Here is a 24,294-nt window from a genome sequence, read left to right as displayed (position 1 = left end):
CTCAAAATTGAGCATAGGTTCATCCTGTTTCCATTGATTATCTTTAAGATGGTTCTGCAACTTGATTGGTGTCCACCAGCGGTAAATTGTTGATAGAACATGATTTGGAAAGGCACACACCCGTCTAGATAAGGTCCCACAGTTGACAGTGCATGTCAGAGCAAAAACCAAGCCATGAAGACGAAGGAATTGTCCGTAGACGTCTGAGACAGGATTGTGTCGAGAAGGGTATAAAACTATTTCTGCAGCATTGCAGGTCCCGAAGAGCACAGTGGCCACCATCATTCTTAAATCGAAGACCTTTGGAAGCACCAGGACTTTTCATCGAGCTGGCCGCCCGGCCAAACTGAGAAATTGGGATAGAAGGGCCTTGGTCAGGGAGGTGACCAAGAACCCGATGGTCACTCTGACAGAGCTCCAGAGTTCCTCTGTGGAGATGGGAGAACCTTCCAGAAGCACAACTATATCTGCAGCACTCCACCAATCAGGCCTTTATGGTAGAGTGGCTAGACGGAAGCCACACCTCAGTAAAAGGCACATGACAGCCTGTTTGGAATTTGCCAAAAGTCATGAGAAACAAGATTCTCTGGTCTAATGAAACCAAGATTGAACTCTTTGGCCTGAATGCCAAGCATCACGTCTGGAGGAAACCAGGCACAGCTCATCACCTGGCTTATACAATACCTACGGTGAAGCATGGTGGTGGCGGCATCATGCTGTGGGGATGTTTTTCAGCAGGAGGAACTGGGAGACTAGTCAGGATCGAGGGAAAGATGAACGGAGCAAAGTACAGAGAGATCCTTGATGAAAACCTGCTCCAGAGTGTTCTGGACATCAGATTGGGGAGGTTCACCTTCCAACAGGACAACGACCCTAAGCACACAGCCAAAATAACACAAATTTGTGACAAATTTGTGAATGTCCTCGAGTGGCCCAGTCAGAGCCCGGACTTGAACCCGATCGAACATCACTTGAGAGACCTGAAAATAGCTGTGCATCACCGCTCCCCATCCAACCTGACAGAGCTTGACAGGATCTGCAGAGAAGAATGTGAGAAATTACCCAAATACAGGTGTGCCAAGCGTAGCATCATACTCAAGAAGAGTTGAGGCCGTAATCGCTGCCAAAGGTGTCTCAACAAAGTATTGACTAAAGAGTCTGAATACTTATGTAAATGTGATATTACAGTTATTTATTTTTAATTACTTTGCAAAAATTCTTGACACATTTTTTCACTTTTTTTTAATAATGGGGTATTGTGTGTAGATTGATAGACAATAGACAACAGATGCAGGAGTAGGTTATTCAGCCCTTCGAGCCAGCACCACCATTCACTGTGACCATGCCTGATCATCCACCATCTGTACGGCGTTCCTGCCTTCTCCCCATATCCCTTGACTCCACTATCTTTAAGAGCTCTATCTAACTCTCTTGAAAGCATCCAGAGAATTGGCGGTAGACAAAAATGCTGGAGAAACTCAGCGGGTGAGGCAGCATCTATGGAGCGAAGAAAAAAGGCAATGTTTCGGGCCGAAACCCTTCATCAGACTGATGTGAGGGCGGGGGGGGGGGGGGGGGGGGGGGGGGGGGGGGGGAAGAAGAAAGGAAGAGGTGGAGCCAGTGGGCTGAGGGAGAGCTGAGAAGGGGAGGAGAAAGTAAGGACTACCTGAAATTAGAGAAGTCAATGTTCATACCGCTGGGGTGCAAACTGCCCAAGCAAAATATGAGGCGCTGCTCCTCCAATTTACGGTGGTCCTCACTCTGGCCATGGAGGACGCCGAGGACAGAATGGTCAGATTCGGAATGGGAGGGGGAGTTGAAGTGCTGAGCCACCTGGAGATCAGATTGTTTATTGCAAACCCGGCGGAGGTGTTCACTGCCTTCTGAGGCAGAGAATTCCACAGATTCACAACTCTCTGGGTTAAAAGGTTTTCCCTCATCTCCGTTCTAAATGGCCTACCTCTTATTCTTAAACTGTGGTCCCTGGTTCTGGACTCCCCCAACATCGGGAACATGTTTCCTGCCTCGAGCGTGTCCAATCCCTTAATAATCTTATGTTTCAATAAGGTATCCTCTCATCCTTCTAAATTCAAAGTCAAAGTAGCCTTTATTGTCATTCAGACCTTTCGGTCTGAATGAAATTTCGTTGCCTTGCAGTCATACATATAATAAAAATGACAAAAACACAATAAAGACAAATTAACATCCACCACAGTGAGTTCACCAGGCACCTCCTCACTGTGATGGAAGGCAAAAATCTTAAAGTCTTTGTTTCTTCACTCCTTATTCTCCCTCTGCGTCGAGGCGATCCAGGCTTCGGATGTTGTGACCTCGCCGGGCGATGGTAAGTCAGTCCCGCGGCTGAATCCAAGCACCGCGAACGGGCCGGTTCAAACTCCGCGGCCCGGGGCGGTCGAAGCTGCCGCCCTCCAGTCCAGCAGACGAAGCTGTTGTTGCGGGAGCTCCGGAAAAACAGGTCACCAACCTGTGACCTGTGAGCTCCCGACGATGTCGTCCACTGGGCCCGTGGCCGCTCCTCCAAGGTCGGGCCAACACAGCTCCGAGGTCGGGTCGCCGCTGCCGCTGGAACACTGCCCCAGCTCCCGAGGCTGCCTGCTCCGCTATTAGGCCTCGGCGCAGGCGGAGACGGGGGATATGATAAGAGAAGTCGCATCCCCCCGAAGGAAGAGACCAAAACACGTTTCTCCCCCCCCCCCACACCCACACACATACACAACCTAAAAACCCAAAAATTAACTAAAACAAGACAAGAACAAGGTGAGCCGCAGCTGCTAAGGCAGCGCCGCCATTCCAGTGTATACAAGCCCAGTCGCTCCATTCTTTCAACATGTGAGAGTCCCGCCATCCTGGGAATTAACCTCGTGAACATACGCTGCACTCCCTCAATAGCAAGAATGTCTTCCTCAAATTTGGAGGCCTAAACTGCACACAATAGTCCAGGTGTGGTCTCACTAGGGTCCTGTACAACTGTAAAAGGATCTCTTTGCTCCTATACTCAACTCCTCTTGTTATGAAGGTCAACATGCCATTAGCTTTCTTCACTGATTAAAAAAAATGAATTTAATCAATTTTAGAATAAAACTATAACGTAACAAAATGTGGAAAGAGTGAAGGGGCCTGAATACTTTCTGAATGCACTGTATTTTGCTTGGGCAGCTTTCACCGCAGCGATATGACCACAAGTAACCCTTGCTTTTCCTCTCTCTCCATCCCTCCCCCTTCCCAGATATCTGAGCAGTCTGACTGTCCCTCTGATTACATTGTATCTCATATTCCGTCTGGGGACCTTGCGTCCGGATGGCATTAACATTGAATTCTCCCAATTTTGCTAGCCCTTGCTGTCTCCTCCCCTTCCTTAACCCTCTAGCTGTCTCCTCCCACCCTCCCATCCGCCCGCCCTCGGGCTCCTCCTCCTCCCCTTTTCCTTCCTTCTCCCCCCCCCCACCCCCCATCAGTCTGAAGAAGGGTTTCGGCCCGAAACGTCGCCTATTTCCTTCGCTCCATAGATGCTGCTGCACCCGCTGAGTTTCTCCAGCAATTTTGTGTACCTTCGATATTCCAGCATCTGCAGTTCCTTTTTGAACACATTGTATCTCTGTTTGCTTTGGCACCTTCCCCTAGCTAACAATGGTCTAGTCCACATTTTCCTAGATTTGCACCTCTTTTGATCTCTTACATTTCCTTATCTCTGTAACTCCCTCTCCCCGACACTCGATCTTCGGTGTAAACCAGCATCTGCAGTTCCCTCCAACACATTCCAATTCTCATGTGTCTAGCTTTGTCCTTCATATTTATCCCTCCCCCCCCCCCCACCCTCCTGTCAGTCTGAAGAAGGGTCCTGACCGGAAATGTATTTTTCCATGTTCTCCAGAAATAGTGACTTACCTGCTGATTTACTCCAGCACGTTTTTTGTTTGCTCAAGATTCCAGCATCTGCAGTTTCTTGCGTCTAACTTTAAGCAAATGTTAGCTTGATGACTTCTCACCCTTTGAATATGTTGTAACAGGTTCTATTCTTCACATTAGCTAAAGGCATAGCAAAGACAAAATTCAGACAACTCTTAATAATTCTGGCAGAGAAGAATATGTAATCTCATATTCTCATCATCTACAGTTTGCAGTAAGATCCTGCCTTAAATGATGTGGGATATGATGAAGTTTCTTAAACTCTCATCCTTAATGGTATAATCGTGCAACAAATCAAGCTCTCATTAACAACCACTTATGGCCTCTGGTTGAAGATTCATGTTGTTAGCTTCTCCTTGACCCACAGAACTAATTTCTGTCTATTTTCTCTTCTCGGCAAGTCTTTTCCCGCTTTCATATACCACCTTGGCAATTTTTGGTTTTGTTTTCCATTTTATAATTTAAAAAAATTTAAAAACCCTCTTGACTCTTGCTAATGAGCATTTGACTGCAAGTTCTGGGGCATGATCTCCAAACACAAAAACACGAATGCATACCATCACATCTCCTTTAGGTAGTACAGACTGGCCTTGGGTAGTCTTAGCTTTCATTTAAATAGTCTTAAATGACTAAGTGGTGCTAGGCGAGGTGCATTACACACAGCTGTCAAATAAATCAATAGATAGCACAAAGTTGGTGTGCTACCTACATTTCAAGGATAAATTGCCTATAGCAATCCCCAGACCTGTTTTTAAGGGGTTTCCAATTTTATCCCCAGAATGATTATGTTGGAGGCAATTGCTTGTTGAAATTTGATGAGAAAATATGAGCAGCACATGGTGTTCCAGGTTTGTTGTTTGGGATGTCCTTATGAAGAGAATGCTGACATCCCAGATTAATACTAAAATTAGAACAGACCACTCGAGCAACATTTTGTGTGCAGTCGTGAAATTGCCTGACATCAAATGGATACCATTCGCCTATTTTGTAAAACAAAGTATGTTGATTGACTTTGTTCATGAATTTGCCTCTGCTAAGCGATTACCACAGGCATTTATCTTATAATCTTTGTCCATGAGCACATTCCTAATCTTTCTGATCCTTTCACTGCTGTAGATAAATTCATGTTAAACATTAAAAGCAATCTGACTCCAATATACGTCTGACCTTGATTTAGGAGGAAAGACATTGTTGGATTTTTTTTTTAAACCAATTTAATGTAAAAGTTAAAAGATTGAGTAAAGAAATAAGGACTACTTTTTGGAGTATTTTGTTTGCCAATTTCACAGGGAGGTCACAAGTTGGTTGATTTCAGATTTTGATTACTGGCTGATGTAAACGGCAAAGATATTGCTAATCTGGTTGCTAAAGGAGGGGGAAAAAAACAATTTTCTCAGGTACAGTAGGTTTGCGATTCCTCGATCCAAGACTGGAGAACTGTAATGAGATTGTTTACCAAAACAAATTGGCAAAGCAGGAAGTTATCCTGTGAGCAATATTGTTGCCTTTGTCTAAGCTGATTAAAAACAGATTCTATTAACATACATTTCTGTTGCAAAGAAATTTGCAGTAAGTTGAACATCAAATAACAAAACCATCATTGCATTTTGGGTTATTACAGTAAAATTCAGTATCCTGTGCAAAGTGTTGTTCACAGCAGTATTTTAAACTTTGCTCCTGGTGATCTCATATACAGTACGATATTGATTCCGAATACATATGTATATATGTGACGTATGTTCACAGAAGAATGTACTGCCATATTATAAATGAGAATTCTGCATCTTGATAAATATAGAAGCTATATTCTCAGAATGGAGGCCTGTGACTAGTGGTGTGCCACAGGGTTCGGTGCTGGGCCCGTTACTGTTTGTCATATACATCAATGATTTGGATGAGAACATACAGGACAAAATTAGCAGGTTTGCTGCTGATACAAAAGTTAGTGGTTTTGCAGATAGTGAAGAAGGTTGTGAACGATTGCAGCAGGATCTGGATCGATTGGCTGGGTGGGCGGAGGAATGGTTGATGGAATTTAATACAGAGAAGTGTGAGGTGTTGCATTTTGGGACATCGAAGAAGGGCAGGACCTACACAATAAATGATAGGCCTCTGGGTAGTGTTGTAGAGCAGACGGATCTAGGAGTACAGGTGCATGGTTCCTTGAAGGTCGAGTCACAGGTAGATAAGGTGGTCAAAAAGACTTTTGGTACTTTGGCCTTCATCAGTCAGAGTATTGAATATAGAAGTTGGGAGCTCATGTTGCAGTTGTATAAGGCGTCGGTAGAGACCGCATTTAGAATATTGTGTTCAGTTCTGGGCACCATGTTAAAGGAAAGATATTGTCACGCTTGAAAAGGTTCTGAAACGATTTACGAGGATGTTGCCAGGACTAGAGGGTGTGACCTATAGGGAGAGGTTAAGTAGGCTGGATCTCTATTCCATGAAGCATAGGAGAATGAGGGGAGATCTTATAGAGGTATACAAAATCATGAGAGGAATAGATCGGGTAGATGCACAGTCTTTTACCCAGAGTAGGGGAATCGAGGACCAGAGGACATAGGTTCAAGGTGAAAGGGAAACGATTTAATAGGAATCCAAGGGGCAACTTTTTTACACCAAGGTGGTGGGTGTATGGAACAAGCTGCAAGAGGAGGTAATTGAGGCTGGGACTATCCCATTGTTTAAGAAATAGTTGGACAGGTACATGGATAGGACAGGTTTGGAGGGTTATGGACCAAGCGCAGGCAAGTGGGACTAGGGTAGCTGGGACATTGTTGGCCGGATTGGGCGTGTTGGGCCGAAGGGCCTGTTTCCACACCGTATCACTCTATGACTCTATATACTTTAAGATTATAGATGACTGATATATCCTGCTAAAACTATTACAGGATTCACCCAAAAGTTTAAACTTTTTAAAAAACTGCAAGCTTCATCTGTTAGTCTTACTTGGAGGATGTATTATTTGACCTAGTTTTATATTATTAATATTATTAAATTTCAAATTAATTGACTAAAATCCGTAAAGACAAATTTATGCTGCATTTAATTATTTTAAAAATAGATATCTATTGGTATTATTAGTTTGATTTTGTGGCCACAGTCATCTTCAGTAGCTCAGCCAGCGCACAGTTTAATTTTTTACTTGGAGGGTCACTGAAAAATCCTTCAGATTTGATTGTTTCTCTGCTACACAGCTAATTAAACTGGGGATGATTAACCTGACTTGCGGTGTCGCTCTTGATTCAGTATTACGTGGACTGTGTGTAGATTACAGCATGGTACACTGATGTGCATTGTGTCTGGTTTTGAAATTGCAGACTGACCCAATACCTCTTGGGAGTATTGATAGACTAGAGCAGCACATGGACGAAAAGAGAAGGGGGATGGGGATCAATACCAGTCCCAAGGAGCACTGAAGCCATTTTTCAGGAATACTGTCTCAGAAGAAAGGGGGGAAAAATCAACAAAAGATCTACAGCTGGATTTGGTGAATTTGAGGGAAATGGCCCTTGTCTCGGAAACCAACACTTGGCTTATTAATATGCACAGCAGGTAGACGGCAGCTAAACATGTGGTATGTCGCAACTAAATTTGAAATGGCTGTGGGGATGGTGTGTAATGTCTTTGTGATCAGACTATGAGTTCACCTGAGTGTGTCTAGCAGGTGGCTACGTTGAGAATAAAAGTATCCGCTTTTGTTGAAATGTTATAATTATGTTCTGTATATAAGCTGATGCTTAATTTTTGCAGCCTAGTACTGGGTAATGCGTGGATTGTTGCCAGGCTGGAAAGACAGAAGTATTTAACATTTGTTCCTGTGATCAGTGCAAAGCAGTGTATGGATCTGCTGCACAGCCATGATGTAAGCCGATAGCTGACTGCATTGAATTCTTTCTGTGGTGACCTGCGTACAACGTACATACATAAAAAGCTCTTTGACCAGAAGTACACTGGGTCTTTCATCTTAACCAAACTAGTTGGCTCTTGGCTCAGCTTCCTGCAGTATTGAATGTCATATGACTTTATAACTTGAGCTTGTTTGTACAGAAGTGCTTCATTTGTTTCAAAAGGATTTTGCTGAAGGGAAATGATGTGTACCTGGTAGTTGCTGGGAAGAAAGTATTGCCAACATTTTTAAAACTCAACATCTTTACCAATAATCTGAATAGATTGGATTTTGAAAATGTCCAGAAATAAATACCATTGTTTTTACTGAGGCCAGCAAGGATTTAAGTAACCCTCAAACGTCCCTGCAGATGTGTTTATTGTAAGTGTATCTGAGAGGCACAAAGCATTTAAGTGTTAAACAAATCCAACTTTAGCTAGCTTCACACTTAAGCAAATGTAGAATCAGATTTTCCTAAAGTAAAATTATTGATACCCGTTTCATATTTTGTTAATAAAGGAAAGGTAATATATCTCCACCAAATTCATGATTTTATGATGCAATTAGCTTTGGGAATTGTTTATTATGGAAAAACGAGTTTGAAATGTCATCCTGAGCATAGCAGAACTGTTTGACTCATTATGACATGATTAATTTAGTAATCCTTTTTGAAAATGCGTAAACTAGTGTTAAAACAACTTTTCAATATGTTGCTTTCTCAAATATTTTCAAAATGTATTACAGTACAATATACATTTTGGCAATTATATCAGGAGTGTACAAGTATAAACTGAAGTGACTTTCTCATTCAAAAAGGTATTTTAATTTGACTTTACTGTGGATGCAAGAGGTATAATTTTATGCTTCCACATATTTTAATTTATAAATATTTACAGAGAATTCTTTAAATACTAAATCTGAGCAATGTTTACATAACTTCATGGCAGAAACATGAATAATATTTTTGTTTGTTCAGAGTTGCAGGTTAATTTTACCAGTGATAGGAAGATAAATTGGTGCTTTTTTCCCCTCAACTTTCTTGGTTTCCACAGTCTGGAAACAAAAAAGGTTGAGGTTATGTTGAATGTTAAAAAATCCTATGTTTCAATTATATTTTTGTTAACCCAGTTTTATAATTTTGCTGTTGTTGTAAGTTGAATCACTGGTTTGCTACCTAAGGAATTTCAAGATTGATTACATATCACTCGCCTTTTGTGTATATATAAGAATTAAAATGCTTAAATTTTGATTTAAATGAATTTAAAGGATCTGATAGGTTTGATGTCTTAACATTACTGATAAATACAAAGTATGTCTAAGTCTTCAAATTCATGTTTTCTCTATTTATGTTGCTTGACACTTCAGCTCTAAATATAAAATTTTGATCCATATCCATGGTGCACAACCTTTTTACGCGGTACAGGCCAGGTTGATAATCCAAAGCATTTGAGGGCTGCCATGTGTACAAATCTTAATTTCCTTGATCCTGTCATTTGAGCTACACTCTGCCGATAGGCTCCTAACAGAAAGCAATCGTGGTCCCAACTTTGGTGGTGTAATTTTACACATTTTGATTTTAACTTTAACAGTTTAGTCGCATAGGTAATTTTTAATAGTTTTATTTTTGAATGTTTGGAACTGTTGTATGTTTACAGTTTTTACAGTAAGCCTGTGGCCTTGGCTTAGCTACCTTCACAACCATTCTGGGGTTGTTGCTTGCTATTTTCCCTTTGCTGCACGAGGCCACAACGATCAGGAGCTGCCCCGGAAAACATATTAGAGCGTAATTGTCTATCCTGAAGTTATGTTGAAGATAGTTGTTCTGCACCATGTCTTCCATATAGTTGCAGCAACAAAAATCTTGTGGCTTTTTATTGTTGATTTTTATATGGGGAGTACAGGTCAACTAGCCTGTCATCCCATGGGAAGTGCAGAGCTGGGACCTCGCCACTCTAAACGAGGCAGGCTGGATAGATTTGTTCTGTGAGCATGTGAGGATTTATTCTTGTGTATCCTAGATCCATATAAAGTTGCACAATGATTTGTTCAATTACTCTCAGGTTGTTCTTTATCGAAATGTGACGAAATAGACAACCAAAAGAGAATTTGTCTTCAAGTCAAATTCACAGATAAATAAACTCAAAAGATAAATAAAATAACAAAATTCCCATTAATCAATCCTTCACGATTCCGTTTATTTTAAGTTCTAGTGTGATTAATTGTGTTCTTCATTTATTTTTCTCTACTATTCCCCTTGGGATTAAATGACCTAAAGGTCTTTTGTGAAAGTAGAACCATTGCAGACCTTTTGAACTTGTCAACACTTGTGAAATTAGAATATTTTTAAACTAGATAATGTTTAATGCTTTTAGAGCCACAAACCAGCTTGCTTTGTTTGGCAGTGGGAGCTGTTGCCAAGTTGTCATTTGGCAGTCTCTTTCTGATGTGATGAATGTTTGTGCGTCAATGAAGTGAGCTTGTTCTGTCTATGATGTCCATGTTGATTTTAGTTTGAATTTTCACCTGGCTGATACAAAATGCCTTTAATGAATTTAAGAATTCTTGGAAAATGTTCCAACCTTTGAGGCAGTGTTGAAAACCTGAAGATCTACAACATGACTTTAAATATAATTTGAAAACATGGAAATGGGTTAAAACAATAGAGAAAAATAAAATCAAACTAAATAACGATTTTAGATTTATTTCCTAAATGTTACAAAAGATTCTGATTAGGTGTTTTTGTAGGTTGATGCTAATATATTAACTTTTTTTAAAAAACATTGATATTGTAAAGCTGAAAATGCCATTGTGGCAGGGCACAGCTTGAAATTATTTTTCAGCCATTGCTAGATGTAGAGTTAACATTACTTCAGTTTCTAAAATGTTCAGTTATATTGTTGATCTGCAATAAAAGGAATTATGTTGTCAGCTGAGCCATTGAATTTTTTTTTTTAAATAGACAGTTTGGCCAAATAAATAGTCACTTTAGATTTAGATTTGGAGAAGCAACGTGGAAACAGGCCCTTCGGATCACCCATACACTAGTTTTAGTTATCCCGCTTTCGCATTCTACACTAGCACCAATTAACCTACAAACCTGCACGTCCATGGAATGTGGGAAGAAACTGGAGCACCCAGAGAAAACCCACATGGTCACAGGGTGAATGTACAAACTCCACGCAGACAGTACCTGTTCAAACGTTGAATCAATGTTCTCAAATCTTACTGAAGCCCAGGAGTATTTGCGATAACTATGTAAAACTTCTGCTGTTGCAAAATAAGTTTGCAATAACTGCGGGAGCCAATGTAGAACAAGTGTTTTGTTTGACCAAGAGGCCCAAGATTTCAGTATCCTCCCACGATGCTCATCCACCCGAAGCCATTGGCACTTTAACGTTAAGTGATGGGCCTGGGAAGTTCACTCGGAGTACCCCTCCCATGCTTGAGGTTTTAGCAGTCCACTAGGACAGTGAGTGCACTGCCAAAATAAGAATCTTATGCAAATTCAGATATGAGTGCACTGCCCATCATGTTGTTAAAGCAAATGATACTGACAGCAGAAGGGCATGCTAGCAGCATTTTAAACTGCAAAAACTGTATGTTAAATTGGGATTCTTGCATTTTTTTACAGGACCTGCTTTCCATCTCCAATCATCACATGCTGACATTGCACACCATAGTTTGGTTCTAACCCATGAAGACCCTTTTGACAGCATTATTTCAAGAGGTCATGTACAGGTTGGTTTCAATTTTGATTATTTCTGACTGTTGCCTGACTTCAAGGTATTTTTGGTGCATCATAATACTTTTTGGAACATTTGTATAGAGAGCTTTACCCGCCGATGCTGTTCGTATCAAATAGTATGGGTAAGGCTGATTTTGTTGGTCTGTCTTAAAGGATGAGGTTGATGGGAAGAAGTTATCGCAATCAACATGTTTTAACATTGATAACAGGTCACAGCAACAGCAAGATAATGGGGCAGCTAACAGCGACACTGCCTTCAATCGGAGCCAGGTTCAATCCTGACCTTGGGTGCTACCTCTCTGAAATTTGGGTGTTCTCTCTGTGACCATATGGGTTGCCATGGGAGCTCTGGTTTCCTCACACATGACAAATACGTGAATATTGGTAGGTTAATTGGCTACTGTTAATTTCCCCTAGTAGGCAAGAGAGTGATTGATCTGGTCTTTGGGATTTTACCACTAAATTCTGGTCTTTGGGATTTTACCACTAGAACCCCTCCTTAGTGGTAGATTGGGAGGGGAAGAAATTAATGAGATTATGGGGAAAATAAAATGGGATTAACGTAGAACTAGTGTAAATGGTCTGCCCAAACATGAACCTGTATCTGTGCTGTATCTCGTTATGACCCAATAACAAGTGCCATCAGTACGTCAGATGCACCAAATCTACATAAGTGCATCAGGAACCACATTGAGGCTCTTTCCACCAAATCAAAATGGTGCAACTGCTTCCTCCTGTAAAGATAAAACTGATTGAAGATTGCTAGTTACTGCACATAGCCATCATGGTGCAAAATGCCATGAACTGCACATGCAGTATAGCTCTATTGCCAGGACTTTGCTGCCAGACTGATAGATTTTACAGCAAATTCAATGTTCATGGGGAGCCAGGTGAGTTTTGTGGAATCTCTGGAATCAGAGCCAGATGCTGAATCATCGGTATTCCCAAATGTTCCAATTGTGGTTTCTCAGTGTTTTACAGTACATTATCTTGCAGGTTTTCCTTTGAACAGACCAGCATCTTTACGAATGGGGGGGGGGAAATAATTTCCTCCAAGTTTGCTTATATGGTTATTGGGCAGGGGTCTCGTAGCCAATCTGTACCAGTTAAAATATTGAATTCAATATCAAGTTGGTTAGAGAAAGCAAACTAAAGCAGGAGAAAATAGGGTTGGAATGGGAGGTAAGAGACACAAACTAGAAGATTTTTTTCTTCTTTTAGCAACTGAAAGTTACAAGTTTAATATTCAATTCTGGAAAATCACAAAAAATTGAAGATGCTAGAAATCTGAAACCAAACCATTAAATGCAGCCATTAAACACAGCGTTAATACTTCGTTGAAAAAAGTTATCGACATCAATCAGGGACCTGTGCCACACCAAAACCCATGTACTTGCAGGAAGGAGATAAAAATCCTAGCTCAGAGGCTATTGGTTGGGAGGTGGAAGGCTGTTGAGCTTCTGTTCAGGGATATCAGATGGCCTTAGAAGATGACTTCAAAGTGATTCTGAATGTCTTGTTGCCAATTGCAGCACCCTAATCTGGGATGTGGTAATGCAGATGGCTGGCTAAGTGATACCACACATGATGTATGATGGTGCAAACCAGTCTGTGTCATCTGGAGAGGTTATCAAGTTTCTTTCTTGCAGAACAAAGCCCACTATATTAAAGCTCAGCTGGAGAATAGTTTCGGACAGGTGTCTGGAAGCCCCATTCCACTTTATAGACAAAATTGCAATGATAGTCATCTAAGCTTTATTGGAACAGCCACTATGACTTCTGTTTCGTTGAGGCTGCTGTAAGATACTCCATCATGATGAGTTCCATTGCCACATTGTTGTCTACTTGGTCTCCATAGTCTTGAGAGAAGCTGCCATTCATATACTCTATCTCTTCACACCACAATCTTGTGTTGAGGGCTTCCTGCCATCTGAGAGGTGAAAGGTAGAGTCAAGAGTGTTTTATTGTCATATGTCCCAGATAGAACAATGACATTCTTACTTGCTGTAGTACAAATTTGCAAACATAGTATGATAGGTAGGCCTCCTCTGCACCATTGTCTGAAACAGTGTGTGAACAAGTTGGCCTGAAATTGCAGATTTTTCTTGATTTTGATGTGCATTTTTCATGTGAATTATTGATATAACAATCTGTTAATTTTTTACTAGTATGTGGTGTTCAGAAAAGTGGGACAGATGTGTTGTGTTTATCTGTGTCAATAACAAGTTATTGCCAGACAAACATCAGAAAAACTTTGCGCTTCCTTCAAAACCTCTGGGACAAGTATAAACAAGGCAGACAACTGTGGATCTCTTTCATCAACACATTAAAATATCCCTGATCATCAGTGCAAATCTGCACCAGTTATAATATAAAACTCAATATCAAATTATTTGGAGGAAAAGCAAATGAAAGCAAGAAAAATAGAGTTGGCTCAGTTGACAAGAAATATTATTTTTACTACTGGCAATTGAAATCTGAAGGACCTGTTTCCATTCTGTACACACTACAACAATTGGATCTGTCAAATTAGCAAGATCCACTGAGTAGGGGTGCACCATGAAAACAGGCCCTTCGGCCCACTAAGTGCACTCGACCATCGACAGCAATGTCCTGGTTTCTGCATTTGATGGTTTGAATGGTTTGAATTTAGTCTGATTTCTATTTGTATGGTTATTATTACTCAACTTATTTTGTTATAGCAAAACTATGCCTGGTACGATGCATAAGAATTGAAACTACTATTATTGGGAAGAAAATTGTCTTAAAATTACTATAATTTATTTTATTATTTCAAAAATAAACTTTATTCACAGCAACACTCAGTGTATACTCCTGCAGTGTGGAATGCTCCCAAAATATTTTTCCATGAAGGATAGGTAGTTAGGCAATGTCCAATTGCCTGGGAACTTACATGGCAACTGGGACAAGTCCATCTTTCGCAGCACCAGGGATAAATAGAACTTCAGCACATAGTGGCACTTGGTACCCGCATAAATTTGTTTCAAGTGCAGCCACACAAAGTTGGTCAACAGGGTGAAGGCAATGGTGGGTATGCCTTTGTCCCGGCTGTCCAGGGACTTGTGCATTGGAAACTATCTGATCCGTTCCTTCTTGGATCCCCAGATGAGCTGGACAATGGCTGGGCAGATTGGCGGGGAATGGGCCACACCTGCACCAACTATTACAGTACCAAGAGCATCATGCATCTGATGATCAGGTTCTTACCAGTTATTGAGAGAGAGCACCATCCTTGTTGACCCTTCATGTCTGTTGTGCACTATAGAAAGAGGGAAAAGGAATAGAGAATCAGGGTGGTGTTCCACCGCGTTATTAAGATAAAATATATTTAAAAGAAATGAATCTACTTATCCACTTGTTACATTAGAGAGCTCGAACTCAGTTTTTAAATCTAAACTTCAGTTCTGTGTGTGATGGGACTGTTAACAAGGAGATTGAACTATATCTGTCAAAGAGACCTCTTGGTTATGCAATATTTTGAAAGCTTTGATTCAACATGCAAGAAAAGTGAGTGCAGGTTTTGATGTCTTTGGCCGTGTTAATGTTCTATTACCAATATCTTGGTACTGCACATGATTGTTCTGCATGAAATTCTTGTAAAATAAGCTTCCTTTCCAACAGTTTTTCATTTGAACATTTTGAAATTTGAATATGGTGACAGTTAATATTTGAATAGTTATGCAAAAGGATTGGATTTTCTCTTGTGCATTAATAGCTAATGTTGCAGAAACTGGTGATGAATACACATTTGGCTTTGGTCTGTTTGTTTCAATTAGCAAGTTTTTTTTAATACGATCCCTCCTGGAACACTCCTCTTATTAACGCTGTTTTTGAATGTCAGCTCCGTGTGGTATTTTGCTAGATTTGTTTTTGTTTAATGGAGACTCACTACCTAGTTCTACAAGTCGGTGAGTTATTTAAGATGATGAAAACCCAGAATATAAATCATATTGGGCTATGGAAGGCAATATTGTTCCTGTATCTAAAGTTTCAGACAATGAGAAAAAATAGTTAGGATTATAGTTGGAGATCATGTGAAGTGTATGGCCGTAATGTTAGGGTAGTTAAAAGTACAACATTAACATATAAACTGGAAATTGTTGCAAGTTGCCAAAGTTTTCTCCCTTCACTATATTTATTGACCATCTATCAGGCTTTGCTAGAGTGAATCATATGAGGGATGATTTTACTCATTTTTAGATTCTATATTGTAAATATGCACCAATTTTTGCACTTTTGTCGATGATTGTAGCTAAAAAAATTAATCACTGATTTTCTTTCAACTGTGATTCCCAAATGCTGAGATGAGATTCCTAACATTCAGGGTATAATTTTCTAAATATTTCTGGATTTTTGGTATATTCATTGGCTGAAGTGGATTGTTTTTGTGGCCTTGTATAAATACATAGTATTTTCCACCAAGAATGCATCAGTACTTCTCTTACTGGCTGATGCTGTTGTGAAGAGATTAGGACAGAGGTAATGTAACATGCTTCAGTATTTCCTAAGATCCCTGAAGGTGAAGCAGCATTTCCAGTGAACCACCATTTTAGTTAGGATATCGGACATACCTTTAGAATGAGAATTCTGACCCTACTGAATAGTTACAGAGAACAGATTCATGTCAACTACAATTTCCTTTTCATTTATCCATTTTGAGTCTACTCATGTGCCCTGATACCAATTCCTTAATAATGGACTAGCATTTTTCCTAATATTAGTAACTGATTAATTGACCATAATACCTCATGTTGTCTCATCCGCCACTTAAGTAATGGTGTTATCTGCAACCGTACAATCTCTGGGACACATTCTATAATCAATGGTATTTTGAAAGATAAGGACCAATATCCCTGTAATCAGGTTTCTTAAAACCGTGGTGTACAGTTCTTCAGGTCCTAAGAAATTGTCAGCTTTCTCTGTTTCTAGTAATTTCTCTGTTTTATTTTACTCATGCTGATTTATTTTTATACCATCATTTCCAAGCTGAATTTATTTTTGGAGCATGTATACACAGATGCAAAACAAACAAATGAAGAATCCATACTGAAGACCTAAGAGATTGCAAAAGAAATAAACAAGATCAACAAATCATAATCATTTAGTTAAAGAAAGAGCTTAAGTAAATTGGGGTTAAGGAATACTTTCGAAGTCTTGTTGCTGATTTATACAAAATGTCTACAGCAGCAATTATTTAGTTGATTCCACTGCAGTTTACAAAGACACCTCATTTGCAATATGTTATCAAGAATTTAATTGATTCATGCATTTGACAAATAAAAACTCGTACTCTTTAATTTGCACTCCTGATACATACTATGTTAAGCGAATATATGATACATACTATGTTAAACCAGTAAATCCTTTTCTTCTGTTGTTTTTCCAAAATATTTTAACATATTTTAGGTTGTTGAATGTAACTCGTACTATCATGATACTGTATGTAGCACTTCAGTTTTCATCACCATTTCGTATTCATTGTGCATGTTAGAATATCTGAATTGGATATCCGCAAATGTTTTTCTTTGTTTACATTAACTTATCTACCTCAATCTTATCCCCCTTCTAACCATCTCACCTCCAGGTAGAACAGATCAGCCTCTCCAGCCCCTCCTCCAAACGGAACTGTTCGATCCCATGCAATATCTTGGTGAATCTCCTCTGCAACCTCTCCAGCATTATCCCATCATTCCCATAGAAGGATGATGGAACTGCACGCAGCATTCCACTTGATGTCAGTGACACACAGTGCTAGACTAATTCAGCGGGTCGAATGGCTTAGTTTGAATAAAGCTCCTGACCCAAAAGTCAACTATCAATGTTCTCCGAGATGCTGCTTAAAGCCTTGAGTTTCTCCAGTCTTTTGTCTTTTTTTGTAAACCAACATCTGCAGTTCCGTGTTTCTACAAAGTTTTATAAAGTTGGAAAATAACCTCCCTACTTGTGTATTTGATGCCCTGACTAATGAATATCAGTATCCTATATGTCTTCCTAACCACATTTTCTTCCCGTGTTGGCAGCTTCAGGGATTTGTGGATTTGTACTCCAAGGTCCCTCTGTTCATCTGTACTCCCTAAGGTCCCACTGTGGTCTATAACCCAGTCGCATTAGTATTCCCAAAGTATCTCACCACATTTGTCTGGATTAAACGTCATCTGCCATTTTTCAGCCTACTTCACCAACATTAGAATATCACTCTGCAGCCTGAGACTTCCTTCTATTAACATAGTGTTAACAACTCCATCAATCTTCATGTTATCTGTCTCCACATCTACTTTTGTCATTCATGTATATTACAGACAGCATGGGTTGGCAACATACTGCCAATCCCGATTTGAACCCAAGATAGACACAACATGCTGGAATAACTCAGCAGAACAGGCAGTATCTCTGGATAGAATGAATGGATGACATTTTGGGTCGAGACCCTTCTTCAGACTGAGAGTCAGGGAGAGGGAGATGAGAACCCAGTTTGTTAACTTGTCTTGGATCCTATTGATCCTAACCTTTTGAAGCATAAAACCTTGTCAAATGTCTTCCTAATATATATGAAATCACATTACTGCCATACCCTTATCAATACACTTTCTTACCTTTCAAATAATTCAGTCATATTAGTCAGACAGTATGTGCCCTAGACAAAGCCAGTTTGACTGATTGAATAGACCTTGTCTTCACAACTAATTATTAATCCTTCCCCTCAATGTTTTTCCAATATTTTCCCTACCACTAATGTGAGGCTCATAGGTATATAGTTACCAGGCTTTTTGCTGCCTTTCTTGAAAAGAGAAATCATTTTTGCTGTTCGCTCATTTATGGAACCTCACTTGGGACCAGCAGGTGAACTTCTTCCCTTGCCTTCTGTATGCCTGAAATAAATCCCACCTGGTCATGAAAATATATCTATTTTTAAGCCCACAGTCATTAAGTAATTCCTCTTTATTTATGAAGAAGACACAAATGCTATGCTTCCTTTGTGAAAAAGGATGAAAAGTATTTATTGAGTTCCTTGTCTCTGCCTTCTGCCTCCACATAGAAACATAGAAAATAGGTGCAGGAGTAGGCCATTCGGCTCTTCGAGCCTGCACTGCCATTCAATATGATCATGGCTGATCATCCAACTCAGTATCCTGTACCTGCTTTCTCTCCATACCCCCTGATCCATTTAGCCACAAGGGCCACATCTAACTCCCTCTTAAATATAGCCAATGAACAGGCCTTAATTCCATTCTGTGGCAGAGAATTCCAGAGATTCACCACTCTCTGTGTAAAAAATGTTTTTCTCATCTCAGTCCTAAAAGATTTCCCCTTTTTCCTTAAACTGTGACCCCTTGTTCTGGACTTCCCCAACATCGGGAACAATCTTCCTGCATCTAGCCTGTCCAACCCCTTAAGAATTTTGTAAGTTTCTATAAGATTCCCCCCTCAATCTTCTAAATTCTAGCGAGTACAAGCCGAGTCTATCCAGTCTTTCTTCATATGAAAGTCCTGACATCCCAGGAATCAGTCTGGTGAGCCTTCTCTGTACTCCCTCTATGGCAAGAATGTCCTTCCTCAGATTAGGAGACCAAAACTGTATGCAATACTCCAGGTGTGGTCTCACCAAGACCCTGTACAGCTGCAGTAGAACCTCCCTGCTCCTATACTCAAATCCTTTTGCTATGACTGGATACATGGATTGTCCTTTTTTTTTAAATGGGCTCTTCTCTTTCTTGAATTATTACTTTGCCTTGAATATACTTATAGAGCGCATTCAGTGTTCCATCATCCTATCTGCCAGTAGTTTCTCGAGATCCCTCATAGCCTTCCTAATTTTCTTCATTGGCATTTATAAAGATGGACAGATTGTATTTTGGGTCTTCTGCAAATGCGGCTTAATCTCCTAACTATTTTCAATATTTTCTGTTTTTATTTCTGATTTCCAACACAGTTATTTTGCTGGAGGGAGAAGGGTCTTGACCCAAAACATCATCTATTCCTTTTCTCCAGAATGCTGTCTGACCTGCTGTTACTTCAGCTTTTTGTCCACTATTATTTTAATGTCATTACAACTTATTAGCACTGTGTTGGCTTGACAGCTGTAACAAGTTGTAGCCCTATTAGTACTTCAATAAAAAATGCAAAACCAGTAGGGTTAATAAAGTGTACCATGCATTATAAGTGAACCTGAATAGAAGATGGTATGTTGAAAAAAATAAATTAAAGAAAATTTTAACTTTTAAAAGGAAAAATAATCTATTATTGCAGCTCTCTAAACAGTTCTGCTTGAACCGACCTTTGCTGAATGCCAATAACCCAATATACAATGAACTTTGAGTACTGACCTTATCTAATTTAACAGGAAGTCTGAATCCCTGAAAACAATTGTAACGGAACCACAGTTTAATTCCTTGTTTTTCAAAACAAAACAGTCAAAACTATAAGAAGGTACACAAAATTGCTGGGGAAACTCAGCGGGTGCAGCAGCATCTATGGAGCGAAGGAAATAGGCGACGTTTCGGGCCGAAACCCTTCTTCAGACTATGTTCTCTGGCAATTGTATTTGCTATACATTTCAATCTAACCACATTCTATAAGATTAGTATATGATTAGATAATGGGATAAATCTTAAAGGTTGAAATTAGCAATTCTAATGGCAAAAAAATGATTACGACTTTATCTAGGTGACTTTACATTAGACTTTAGAGATATAGCGCAGAAACGGGCCCGTGGGTCCATCGAGTCCATCCCAACCAGTGATCACCCATACACTAGCACTATACTACACACTACGGACAATTTTCAATTATACTGAAGCCAATTAACCTACAAACCTGTACATCTTTGGAGTGTGAGAGGAACCCAGCGCACATGGAGAAAACCCTGGATGTCACAGGGAGAAAGTGCAAACTTTGTACAGACAGATCCTGTAGTCAAGAACTCGAGTCTCTGGCATCGTAAGACAGCAACTCTACCGTTGCGCCCCAGAGCTTGTATAGACCCAGAGCTTGTCTTCTCAATCTCTCATTTACAACATCATGAAAGCTATTGATTTTCACCCTTGACATCACTTGAGTCTGCCTCTCATGCCCACCTGTTGCTCATTCCACAACTTTGTGCCCTCTAGACTTGATTATTTCAACTCTATACCGAAAAACAAGTGCTTTCAGCAAAGTGGCTGTCCAGCAACACAGCATTAGAATGTCAGCCTAGATCCTTGTGCTCGAGATCCTGGGATGGAAACTGAATGCATAGCTTTGTAAGTTGGGTGATAGAGCTACCAGCTGAGCCACAGACCAAGACTGTTAAGAATGTTTCTTTGTCATGTACACTGGATATGAACTGGAACAATAAAAAAAATTATTGTTGCAGATTTACAGGCATAGTGGATGCAACAACAACAAAATATATAAACTGTCAGTTATTCTAAGTAAACTAGACCATGATACCACAGGTTACATCGAGTAACCATCGTAGTGTAAAGTCTATAATTGTTCAATGTTGAGGTAGGATTGTGGTTAGGATTGTACAGTGGTTCAAGAACTTGATGGAGGAAACGGTTTTTGAACTTGGAGGTAACAGTTCTCAGACTATTGTACCCCCTTCCTGATGGTAGGAGCAAGAGGAGAATGTAGCCAGGGTGGTGTGGGTCTTTGATGCTGCACTTCCTTTTTGAGGCTGCACTTCCTTAGGTCACTTCTGTGGTAGGGAGATCACTATCTATGAAAGTAAGCATGCAGGTACAGCAGGCAGTGAAGAAAACCAATTGGCCTTCATTGCGGGAGGATTTGAGTTTAGGACCAAGGAGGTCCTACTGGAGTTGTACAGGACTCTGGTGAAGCCGCACCTGGAGAATTGTGTGCAATTTTGGTCTCCTAATTTGAGGAAGGATATTATTGCATTGACGTTATGTCTGGATACACTGTATTCGGGATAGAGTGAGCACTGGGAATGAATTCACTGGCCTGAGCTGCCCATGTGCTGAAGGCTATGAGGAAGATGTGCTTTTGCCAATCTGTAATGGTTGAGGTCTGCCGATGGGGAAAGTAGAGAATCCAGTTACTTATGGAGGAACAGTGTCCCAATGCCCTGAGTTTGACAGAGGAGAAGTGGCAGGAGGTGATGCCACAGGAGGTGATAGTGCAGGAGGAGGTAGCCCTGCATGAGAGACCTCTGGAGGAGGAGACCAGGTTGGTAGTATATGTCACCACCACCACCCCATCCTTCACTGCCTCATTTGAAGGCAGCAAAGCAGCTCTTCCTCCTGTGTCGTGACACAGCATCATAGGCAGATGCCCCATTGGTGGTGAGGGAGGGCTGGAGGAAGGTTAGGCCCTACACCTTCACCAGGCAGCAGGAGAGGGTCCTTGAGGAATGGTTCCAGCAGAATGCCATCCTGTACGAAAAGGAAAATGAGGGGTACAGGGACAGGGACAAGAATGGCATGCTTGCCATCCACTGCCCCGCATGTGTGCTTAAAATTCCATCTTTTGTCAAAGCCCAGCGCCACTCCCTTCCAGTCATCTGGTGTACTGGGACAGTCCATCACATCATCTCCATTCACCCATTGAGACCTCTTCTTGTGCTTCCTCTTCACCCTTGCTCTTCCCCTTCTGCCTTTCTTAAAAGGCTGTTGAAGCAAAAGGGCTACTGCAAACATCAGTAAAACGTACATGGTCGAAGCCAGTCTTCAACATAGTCGAAGGAGGTCTTCTTCATAGTCGTGGGAGGTCTTCAACATAGTCGTAGGAGGCCGTACACATAGTCGTAGGAGGTCGTAGGTTACCGCGACCTTGATTTTTTTTCAGGTCGTCACTGTTCGCGTATTAGGTCGTGAAAGTCGACACAGGGGCTTTAGTCTGCCTAAAGAAACCATAAGAAATTGAAGTGTTTCTATTGCAAAAGAAGTACTTGCAGATGTTTCCTGTTGTATCCTACAGTTGAGTCTAGCATGCAAATGTAGAAATTAGTGTGTATGAATTTTAACTTTTTAACAATAGGTGTAAATTTTATGGTTCACTCCTTCCAGATCTCCCATTATCTTGGTTTTCAGCCAATTGATTTACTCCTTTTGATATCAAGAATTTCTCGGACTGTCTTATATACAACTCCAGACCACAGAGGGATGGTTGACCACAAGCAATCTATAAAAGATATGTCAGGATGTTCAATAAATTCTCTATGCCTGCAATGTCCACAAACAATATATGTAGTTTGACAAATCCCATCAAATGCGATTAGATATTGTACGGTTAAGAGACTTAATTGCTTATTAGAATCAGGCTACTGCAGAATTTGAATTCCTGGCAGGATCATTTTTACTTTTTTCTTCTGGAAAGGTTGTCTAATGTTCAACAACGAAAGTAAATACTTGAATTCCATACATATTAACAAAATCTTCTCTTTCATCAGTGTACACCAATAGAAGTGCCCAGTATAATTTGAGTTTGGACGAACATGCATAAAGGATAAAGTTCATCAAGAATTATTTGCTGTAAGTTACTCCGCTGTTATGCTTTGGAAATTGATTTAAAGAATATGCGGTAACGTGACTTAATTAGTTTTAGCTAATATGTCTGAAAGTAAATGAAAGAATGTTACCTTTATTTTTTTTTAATTGTATATCCGTGTATTTGACGATAAAGATGTACTTTTTGACAAAATAGTCAGCGAAATGCTGATCACTCTAACTGAGTCAACACCCAGAGATTAAAGTACTAGATTTCAAAATTATTGACCGGTGAGGGAATTTGTCAAGATTTAGAACACAATCTAAAAACAGGGTTAAAACTAATGCCCAAAATCAGATTGGAAGAAGTTACAATAAAGCGATTAATCTGGCACGCTTGGGAATTAGATGGTGTACTATTGGATGTTATTTCCTATTAATTGCCCAATGTGGTTTAGATTCAATAATGTAATAAAACCTCCACTAAGTTTAAAAGGAATGTGGAAAACTGGTCCCCAGTAGTTTACAAAGATACGCAGGAAAACAAGGCTTGGTGCGTTTCAAGGGTAGATGTGGGAAAATAGGACCCGTCTGGTAGGTTTGAAAGGGACACGGTAAATGGGAATCCTATTGATTTTCAACGAAGCATGGGAAAGAGGATCCCAGTAAGTTTTAAGAATGCGAGACAAGCGGGACCCTGTTGAGTGTCTTGGGCATTTGGGAAATGGGGTCCCGGTGAATTTCAAGAATAACATCATGCACCCTGCAATCCAGGTGGCGAATAATCAGAATTCCCAAATAATCAGATAGTGGGATATCAGTTTTCTTGGAAAGGGATACTGAAAATGAAGGAAATCAGAGATTAAACTAAACATAGCTGCTTTTTAAGACGCAAAATCTGAATAGCCACGTTTTTATACTGTGCCATTCTGTGACGCTTGCTAATGTGGTACCAAAAGACAGCATCATTAGCAAAATTAAGGTCAGAGTAAAATCCTAGTTTACGTGAATTCACTTGACCCAAAATGAGAATATTTAATTTCTTCTACAAGTTTTAAAACCCAAATAGTATAACATGTTCAGCAAGTTTCAATTAGCATATATGCACGGAAATTCCTTATTTGCAAAGAATAGTGGGTACCTGGAATGCTCTACCAGGGGAGGCCGTTGGAGTAGATTTGATAGCAACGTTGGAGGGTAATTTGTGCACAACTGAGCTCAAATATGACAGCTAAAGGCTCCATTGGCAGAGAATTGTGTGATTTATTTTGTTTTTGGCATCC

At 40.2% G+C, this 24,294-nt stretch overlaps 1 protein-coding gene across 6 annotated transcripts in view; it reads left to right on the top strand.

The window, feature by feature from the left end:
• The window catches only part of zbtb20 (zinc finger and BTB domain containing 20), a 247,642-nt gene that overhangs the window by 175,910 nt on the left and 47,438 nt on the right, over positions 1–24,294 (top strand). For 4 of the 6 annotated variants that reach the window (XM_033033147.1, XM_033033149.1, XM_033033148.1 and 1 more), the window contains 2 exons: positions 11,448–11,554; positions 22,975–23,056. The gene's annotated coding sequence lies outside the window, so the exon portion shown is untranslated. Of the gene's footprint in view, positions 1–7,356; positions 7,505–11,447; positions 11,555–22,974; positions 23,057–24,294 lie in introns of those variants that run through there. The other 2 variants (XM_033033150.1, XM_033033151.1) reach the window with 2 other exon arrangements.

The sequence above is a fragment of the Amblyraja radiata genome, chromosome 14, assembly GCF_010909765.2.
Source record: "Amblyraja radiata isolate CabotCenter1 chromosome 14, sAmbRad1.1.pri, whole genome shotgun sequence".
Taxonomy (NCBI): Eukaryota; Metazoa; Chordata; class Chondrichthyes; order Rajiformes; family Rajidae; genus Amblyraja; species Amblyraja radiata.
Note: the sequence above shows the minus strand (reverse complement) of the source record. Positions and strands in the feature narration are given on the sequence as shown.